The 9,339-nt window shown below is 38.8% G+C and overlaps 1 non-coding gene across 1 annotated transcript; it reads left to right on the top strand.

Annotated features, from left to right (window-relative positions):
• Nucleotides 1-1,179: 1,179 nt before the first annotated feature.
• Nucleotides 1,180-1,284, top strand: LOC114608938. The gene has a single exon (XR_003709439.1). It is a non-coding gene; the product is annotated as a small nucleolar RNA U13 (small nucleolar RNA).
• The last annotated feature ends 8,055 nt before the right edge of the window (nucleotides 1,285-9,339 follow it).

Raw genomic sequence — 9,339 nt, 5'->3', positions numbered from 1 at the left:
GTTTTGTTGGTTTTTCGAGACAGGGTTTCTCTGTGTAGTCATGGCTGTCCTGGAACTCACTCTGTAGACCAGGCTGGCCTCGAACTCAGAAATTCACCTGCCTCTGCCTCCCAAGTGCTGGGATTAAAGGTGTGTACCACCACCGCCCAGCTATACAAATATTTTTTTTTCTTTTATTCAGTTACTTTTGTATTTGTCTTCAAAAGAGAAATGAAATGTGATGCCCTCACACAGACATAGATGCAGTTAAAACACCGATGTACATAAAATAAAAATAAATAATTTTTTAAAAGAGAAAAAGTTTTTCCAGTAGTGGTGGCGCCACCACTATCCCACACCCTCAAATCCATTCCCACATGTATTCCCCAGACTTTTGCTTGAATGAATTAGTAAACTCAGTAATCTCCTTAGTAGTGTGGCACACTTCCACATGGAGCACACTTTCTACCTTTCCTTTAGGGGCCTGCTTTACCTTCATTCAGGTTATAGGTATAGAGGCAACTATTGGTGGACCTTGAGGAACATCAGTATTGTTTTGCCCGGCATTTTCTTCAGAGAAAGTCACTACTGGTTTAGCAGACACTGAAGAGTTAATTTCCTCAATGAAAGGTGAAAAAAGACACTATTTCAAGGGGTGGGGCTGAGATTACTGCTTCCTCAGATCAGATAAATCCTTGAGAATATGAAGGTTAAAAGTTCTCTGTTTTAATAGGGTCTCCCACACAGCCCCATCGCGAGTTATAGGACCCCATTCTTTACCAGTTAATGCCCTTAACTTTTAACTGCTGACACCCTCTGAGGCTGGGACTTGAGTACTCGATGTAATTCAGTCAACTTTGTAATGAGGTCTTCAGTTTGATTTTCCATAACTCAAGGTCTATGGCTGGTAGAGAGAAGATTCTCTTCAAGGGCACACTTAGAAACCTTTAGACTGTTTATGTGCATCTGGAACTGGTTAATTTTATCACTAAGTCCACTGTTGTCCTTCATCATATTCTGAAGTTGGTTAATTTTATCACACTGCTCATCCCTACCCTTTATCACTTTATCCAGAGATGCTAATAGCAACCAATCAGCAGCACCATTTTCCTTATTTTCCCCCAAACTGTCAAGTTTCCTATACAGGGTTACCAAATCCATTGCCACTCACAATTGATGAATCAAGATAATCAAAGGCTGATCCTTTCTGGTTCATAAAGCGTGATGATTGGGTGTTCACGCACTTGCGTGATATGTGCCGCCCATTAAATCTTGTTACGACGTGGGCACATTACCCGTCTGACGTGAAAAAAAAAAAGGAAAAAAAAAAAGATAATCAAAGGCATTTGCTTCTTTAAGTTTGAAATATAGTTTCTACCATGGGTCATCAATATTCTCCAAGCTCCCAGGAGAGAGAGTGACTGGAGAGGCTTCAGTGGCTAAAGGTGCTAGTGAATTAGAAGGTGCTGGTGAATTATAAAGCCTATTCCAAATTCATCTTTCTACTTCTGTTCCTCTAGAACCACTTCTGGTACCAAAATTTGTATTAGTCGGGGCTCTCTAGAGTCAAAGAACTTAGTTCCAAATGTGTGTGTATATGTGTGTGTGTGTGTGTGTGTGTATGTGTGTGTGTGTGTATACACATATATATGGAATTTATTGAAATGACTTACAATCTGTAGTCCAACTAATTCAACAATGGCTAGTTGTGAATGGAAAGTCCAAAAATCTAGTAGTTGCCAGTCTCACAAGGCTGGGTGTCTTAGCTGGTCTTCTGTATAAACTGGAATCTCAAAGAATTAGGATCCAATGCCAGTGAGGGACTCTGGATGTGCTGGCAAAGTGAAGGCAAGCAATCAAAGAACAAACAAACCCCTCACTTCAGGCTTTCAACAAAAAGTATGGCCCAGATTAAACATGTGTCTCGAGATCTGAATTAAAGGTATGTGTCATCTCAACTCAAATCAAAAGGTTGTGTCTCTCAGCCTCAAGATCCAGATCAAAGGCCTGTTGTCTTCCTACCACAAGATCTGGATTACCAGTGTGCCTTCCATTTCTGGATTGTAGGTCATTCCAGATGTTGTCAAGTTGACAACTGGGAAAAGCCATCACAATAAGTACTGAGAGAAAATATTTGCAAACAATAATATCCAGAATATTAAAGAACTCTTACAACTCATCAATAAAATCTATCTAATTTCTATTTAAAATTATGTATTTTATCTGTGTGTATGACAGTCACATGTCATTCACAGTGCCAGAAGAAGCTAGAAGAGAGCATCAAATCCTCTAGAGCTGGAATTACAGCAGCCGGGAGCTACAGGAGCTCCCTGGTGTGGGTGCTAAGTATCAAACCTGGTTCCTCTTCAAGAGTGGCAAGTACTCTCAACTGCTAACTCATCTCCCCAGCTCTAAGACAATCTAATTTATATAAATTTTTTACAGAACTTCAGTAGGTATCTCTCTAAAGATACACAAATGGGAAAAATGCACACACATCTGCTCAATACTGTTAGCAACTAGGGAAATGTAGATCAAAACTATAATGAAGTACTGTTTTATACCCGATAGGATGTGCATAAAAGAAAAACAAAGTATGGAGGACACATAGAGAAATTGGAAGGCTCAATATTGCTGGTAGGAGTCTAAGGTGACGGTGGTTTGGTGGCATCTCAAACAACTAAACATACAGTCTCTATATGGCCAAGAAGTTCTATTCCTTATGTTTATAATTCAACCAAAAATGTTTAAAACAGATACTATATGTTCTTAATAACACTATTCAAAAGATGGAAACCATGCAAATGTCCATCAAGAAACAAATGAGTAAACAAATTATAGTATGCATATTTGATGGAATATTACTCAGTCATAAAGATAAATGAAGTACTTCACTTGACACAGTAAGAAAAACCCTCAAAAAATATTACGTTGAGTGAAAGAACCTAGTCACAAAAGGTCATAAGTCATGTCTTATTATTCTGTTTCTATGAAATACCCAGAATCAGGAAATTTATCTTAAGAGATGGTATTGGGGAGACTGGGGAAAAACAGCTCAGTGGGTATGGGCTTTCCTTTGGGGGTGATAAATGTGTTTTAGAACTAGATAGAGGTGGTAATTATACAATATTATAAATGTGCTGGTCTCCAGTGAATTCTTCACTTTAAAAATCATTAATTTTGAGATTGAAGAGATGACTCAACAGCTAAGAATGCCAGCTGCTCTTCTAGACAACACACTTTCAATTCCCAGCACCTACATGGCAGCTCACAACCATTTGTAACTCTATTTCCAGTGAATCTGATGCCTTCATCTGACCTCCATAGGCTCCCAGCACACACATGCAAGAACATAAAGACAGGCAAATCTCTCAGACATGAGGCAAATTCTCATTAGACATAATAAAACTAAAGACATTTTAAAACAGTTAATTTTATATTTTATGAATTTTAGTTGAACTTTTTATGAGCCAGACTTTGTAGACAGTTCATAGTAAGCTACCAGAAAGGACATCTCTAACAGTACTGGTTCACCTTTTGTTAAGCTCAAGTGAATTCTATTTTGTTTTGAAGCTGTTCATTGAATTTAAAAAACAAAACTAGGGCTGAAGAGATGGCTCAGTGGTTAAGAACACGGCCTGCTCTTCCAGAGGGCCCAAGTTCAATTCCCAGCAACCACATGATGGCTCACAACCATCTGTAATAAGATCTGATGCTCTCTTCTGGTGTGTCTGGAGACAGCTACAGTGTACTCAAATACATAAAATAAATAAATCTTTAGGAAAATAAAAACTAAACTAGATGCATCTTCCAATCCTAAATAAAACAGTGAAAACCAGAGTTAAAGATAAGTGATGTAGTTGGTTTTTTTTTTAAGTGTTTAAAAACATATTTGAGGATTTTAATAGCAAAAGGAAACTATATTAAATGCAGCTGGATCATTTCTATATAATTGGCTTTTCAGTCTTAATCTGGCTCTGAACTGTTTACTTCACTTTGGTAATTAACTATTATCAACCATATTAATGAAACAGAAACCACCAATCATTAATAAAAAGCTTGTCATACAGAATTTAAACAAAGAGCAAGATTTAGACAAGCAAGAGCCTGTTAGAAGCTACTTCTACTAATTACATGGGTGTTTTAGTTATTTTGTTGTTGTTTTCTGGAGACCTGCAATGTGTCCTTTGGCAAAGCTGTCCAGCAGTCTATCTGAATTCTTTTACACAAGGATAGTAATTTAAGGGAAGTGTTTTATCCAGTATGTGAAATGCGGAGTCTCCAGCTCCTTATCTGCATGTGTAAATAGCAAAACTGGGATACCCTACTTCATCAAGCCACACTGCAGATCTTGTTTTCTATCTAGCTATTTTCTAATCCAAGTGAAAGGAAGAGAAAAGGCATATTTCTTAGTCTAAGATGTATTTCTAGGATAAAAAAAAAAAACAGAAAGACACATTTCTCATGAGATGGCACAGCAAAATTACAGCTTATATACTGGAAAACAAAACTAAATTTCCAATTATAAAATTGTATTAGCTCAGATTCAATGAGAATGCCACAGAGTTTTAAGAAATTAGTAAGAAGACGCGCTTCATTGCTGTGATAATTTCTCCCTAAAGTTTAATATTTTATAAGGTTAAGGACATTAATTTTTTCAGATAAAGGAAAATATCGCAATGCAGCTCAAAACACATGGGATAATAAGGAGTTACAGGCACACAGGCAGTCAGGACTGATACCAGGTGAGTGTGACCATTGAACTACTTTTTTGGTTCATTATTGACTGGCTAAAGGGACCAATCTGTAACTATAGAGTAAGAAAAGTTATGAGATGGCTCAACAGGTAAAAGGCACTTGCTACCAAGCCTGATGCCCTGAGTTTGATCCCCATAATCTACTTGGTGGAAGAGAGAACCAACTCTTGCAAGTTCTCTGTCCTCCAAGACAACACACACCATTCTGTGCAGATGCATGCGCACAAATGAAGAGATGTTCTTTTTTTAAAAAGAAGAAAGAGATAAGTTCCAATATATGGTAGGAGATCAAATCCATGCTTTTTCTTTCATTATTCTTCCATCAGTCTCTTGGTCTCTATCTTCTTCATGACTGAGCTCCCACTGCCAACAAGGCCTGCCTCGAGGTGAGCTCAGTGCTGTAGATGAAGATGAATGCTCGGCTACTGTGACAGCTGGACCGCCTCCAGCACCCAGGAAGCAACACTCAGTTAAGGAGTTTCTGACCCAGATCTTCCATTTGGAGCTCAAGGTCTATTTACTCCAGTTTTATAGGAGCACAGCTGAACACTAGCAGTTAACAATTCCTTTATGCCTCCATCAATGCTTTATCTCATTGGGATGCAATTGTCTCCATTTACATTTGCCTAAATTAATCAGTTACATACATTTTATAAGAGAGACACCGTCTTTATTTCCCTGGCACTTACTACAGCAATGTATGTACGTACGTATGTATGTATGTATGTATGTATATATGAAACCAAAATATGTCTTCTGAGATATTTTTCTCTTCTTTAATTTTTCATTTTACTTATTATTCTCATTTGAGTATGAGTGTGTGCATGGCACAGCACAAGCCTCTGAGTCAGATGATAACTTTGGGGAACTATTTTCTCCTTTCATTATGAGATGCAGGAATCAAACTCAGGTACTCAGGATGCATGAGAACCATTGCTCCCTGCTGGGCCGTCTCACCAGCCTCTTCCTCTTGATTTTCATGCTGTTTCTACCACATTAATATAATACAGACTTCTCAGAATAATCTATAGCAAATGTCAAGGCCATTTCTACCTGTTCTACCTGTTGATAACTAATTAGTCCAAATGTGCTTAACCAAATGCAACTGGGGGAAGGAAGGGCTTACATATCCCAGTCGGTACTGAGAAAAGCCAAGTCAGACACTGAAACAGAACAGGAACCAGGAGGTAGGAACTGAAGCAGAGACCATGGAAGAGTACTGCTTATCGGCTTGCTTTTTTTTTTTTTTAATAACCCAGAACCTCCTGCCCAGGGTTGACACTTCTCAGTGTGGCTGGACCCTCTTGCATCAATCATCAGTCAAAAAGCTGCCCCCATTTACCTGCCTCCAGTCCAATCTGATGGAGGTATTTTCTCAATTGAGCTTGCCTGTTCCCAGATGACTCTAGTTTGTGTCAAGTTAACAAGGAGAAAAAAAAAAACTTGCTTTGTTAAATTTATGTTAAGGGATACATTGCCGTTGTTGTGGGGGAGGGGTGGCTTTGTGGTACTACAGATCCAATCCAGGGCCTCAAAGATGCTAAGCAAGTACTCTATCATCAAGCTACATCCCTGCCCCCAACAGCTGTCTGGATTTTCAAAATGATTAAAAAAAATTATGGGTTCTAATTAAAACTAGACGAAATTTTAATGAAATTGCTCTAGTGGTCTTTTACATATGCATTCCAAATCTATCAGTAAAATCATTATGAAGGCTGGGACTATAACCTGAACTCAGATCCCCAGTATTCAATGAAGCCAGCATGATGGTACCTATAAAGGAAAAGGGAGGTTCCCAGAGCTCTTGCGCCTGACAGTTTAGCCAATCCATGATCTCCGGGGCCAATAAAAGACATTGCACCAAATAATGAAGTGGAGGTGGGAGCAGGCAGGAAGCTCAGTGAAGACAATGCTTTATCATGTGAGTCTCACGGCCTGGTTTGTGTTCCCTGAGCCTGGATAAAGACGGAAGGAAAGAGCAGACTCCACAAAGCTGTCCTCAGTCCTCCTCACATGCGTGATGCCATGGTCCTCACAACACACATTGTGCACACACAATAATAATCAAAGAATGAAAGTGGACAGTGTTATAAGACACCCTAACAACTACCTCTGGCCTACACACAACACACACACACACACACTTGCGCATGTGGATGCATGCCTTTACACAAAATGGTTTTGGAGTTTTTTGTTGTGTGTATAAACTTTTTGCCTATGTGTATGTTGTACACCACATAGCTGCCTATTGACTGTAGAAGTTAGAAGGCATCAGATCCCCAGGAACTGTAGTTATGTAGATGGTTGTGAGCCACCATGTTAGTCCTGAGAAACTGAACCAGGGTCCTCCGTATGAGTAATTCATGCTCTTGATCTTAGAGCCATTGCTACAGTCTTTATTAAAAAAAAAAAAAAGTTTTAAAATAGTCACTATGGAGAAACTAAATTTCATTATCTCAACTTCAAGGACAGTAAATTTTCTAATCTAACATTACAAATTTTCCATCTAGAGAATTAAGAAATTAAATACTCTCAGATACCTTTTTCATAACAGCAGTCAAAAGTGTATGGGCTTGGCCGGGCAGTAGTGGCGCATGCCTTTAATCCCAGCACTTGGGAGGCAGAGGCAGGTGGATTACTGAGTTCAAGGCCAGCCTGGTCTACAGAGTGAGTTCCAGGACAGCCAGGGCTACACAGAGAAACCCTGTCTCGGAAAAAACTAAAAAAAAATAAAAATAAAAAAGTGTATGAGCTCTTATCAGGGCTGAAGCAACGGGTCAGCATTAAGAACACTGGCTGCGAGGCTGGAGAGATGGTTCAGTGGTTAAGAGGACTGACTGCTCTTCCAGAGGACCTGAGTTCAATCCCCAGCAACTACATGGTGGCTCACAACCATCTGTAATGGGACCTGATGTCCTCTTCTGGTGTGTCTGAAGACAGGGACAGTGTATTCATATACATTAAATGAATAAATAAATCTTTAAAAAAAAAAAAACACTGGCTGCTCTTGCAGAGTACTAGGGTTCACTTCCCCAATATCCACAAGGCAACTGACAACCATCTATGACTCCAGTTCCAGGGGATCCAGTACTCCCTTCTGACCTCCACAGGTACCCAGCATGCACATGGTGCACACAAATACATGCAGGAAAAACAAACACAAAAAAAAGGGAAAAATATAAGAGCACGTATTAAGAGAACTCAACTTTCAAAAAAAATTTTTTTCACTGGTTGAAGTGGCCAACTAAATTGTTTTTGTGTGAACTAAAGAGCTGAACGGTATCAAAGAGAATTTGGGCCATTCTACTTAGAAATCCCACCTTTGCTTTTAGACTGCCAATACTTTGTATCTTTTGTGGAATGCCATTAAACGCTGACATTTCGTTGCACTAGCCAGTCAAGCCTGTGTTTGGCATAATGCTGCAGAAGGCACATGGTTCTGGCAGCTCTCTCTTTCCTTTGTGTCTCTGCAGAGCTAGAAGCTTTCCTCTGGGAGCGCTGACAGTTGGCTTTGTGTGATGGGCAGGGATGGATCAGATTAGGCTCCGAATGCAAGGGGGAAAATATTCACATCTTGGATGCAGTGTTTATAACTACCTGGTACTTTTATTTATGCTAATGTCGGAGTCTGAATGGGCATTTCCAAATTATCTAGGGAGGAGAATGATTGCCTTTACTGTTCCTTTTTTTTAACTAGATCAACGGATCCTCTCTAAGGAGCTCTTCTGAGTCTTCACAGTGAGTGTGCATCATGCTGACGAGATGCAGGCACGCTGCTGATGGTTATTAAAAGCATTAACGCATTAACCTTTAGCAACCTCATTTTTCACTTGGTACACACGTTTAAGTATTTTTATCAAGCTGAAGCTAAACACTAAAAATTCAAGTTAAAAAAAATGATTCATTTTCTTCAGTCTAATAGGAAAGCATGTGATAAAAAGAAAAGGCAGTAGAAGAATGAGGCAGCATAAATAGTTGTTTTAGGGTCAATTAACATAAATCTATTCCCTGTGACTGTGGAAATGAAAACTCAGAAGGGAGCTGACTTAGAAAAGCTGAGACAACTAGTTAATCTTCAGAATTCAAGATAAAAGAATTATGGATATCAGGAAGTTCTTTGTTACATATTGAATACGAATGCAAAATTAAAGACTTTTCAGATCATAATATTTAAAATAAAAAACCCCTATGAAAAATGTAACTCAGTAGAACTTGCAGCTATTCATAGACTTTCTGGACAGCAGGTTCTCAACAACCCATATTAATGCCTATTCCAAACCCCTTCCCATTTTACAATAAAGGAGGAAGTTTATTGGTTACTAAAAGAATGCAAACATAAATAAAACATAATTCCTTTCAGAGTGAGAAGGAAGACATTTGTACATATAATACTACACAGGGCAGAGTGTGGTAATCACTAGATAAAAAGAAGTCATTTATATTTCCCACAACAAACACTTATAATTGACATTATTCTTTTTGGTTACTTAGTATTTGAACTCTTGGCTATTTTCATACAGTCTCCCTACATATTATCCTTATACAGCATGCCCTACTTTCACTATAGAATGTTAACTGTCCTCCCTTCTAGCTAAAATGCAGG

This window comes from Grammomys surdaster, unplaced genomic scaffold, assembly GCF_004785775.1.
Source record: "Grammomys surdaster isolate TR1022 unplaced genomic scaffold, NIH_TR_1.0 125941, whole genome shotgun sequence".
NCBI classification, from domain to species: domain Eukaryota; kingdom Metazoa; phylum Chordata; class Mammalia; order Rodentia; family Muridae; genus Grammomys; species Grammomys surdaster.
The sequence above is the reverse complement of the archived record's forward strand: the minus strand, read 5'-3'. Positions and strand labels throughout refer to the sequence as shown.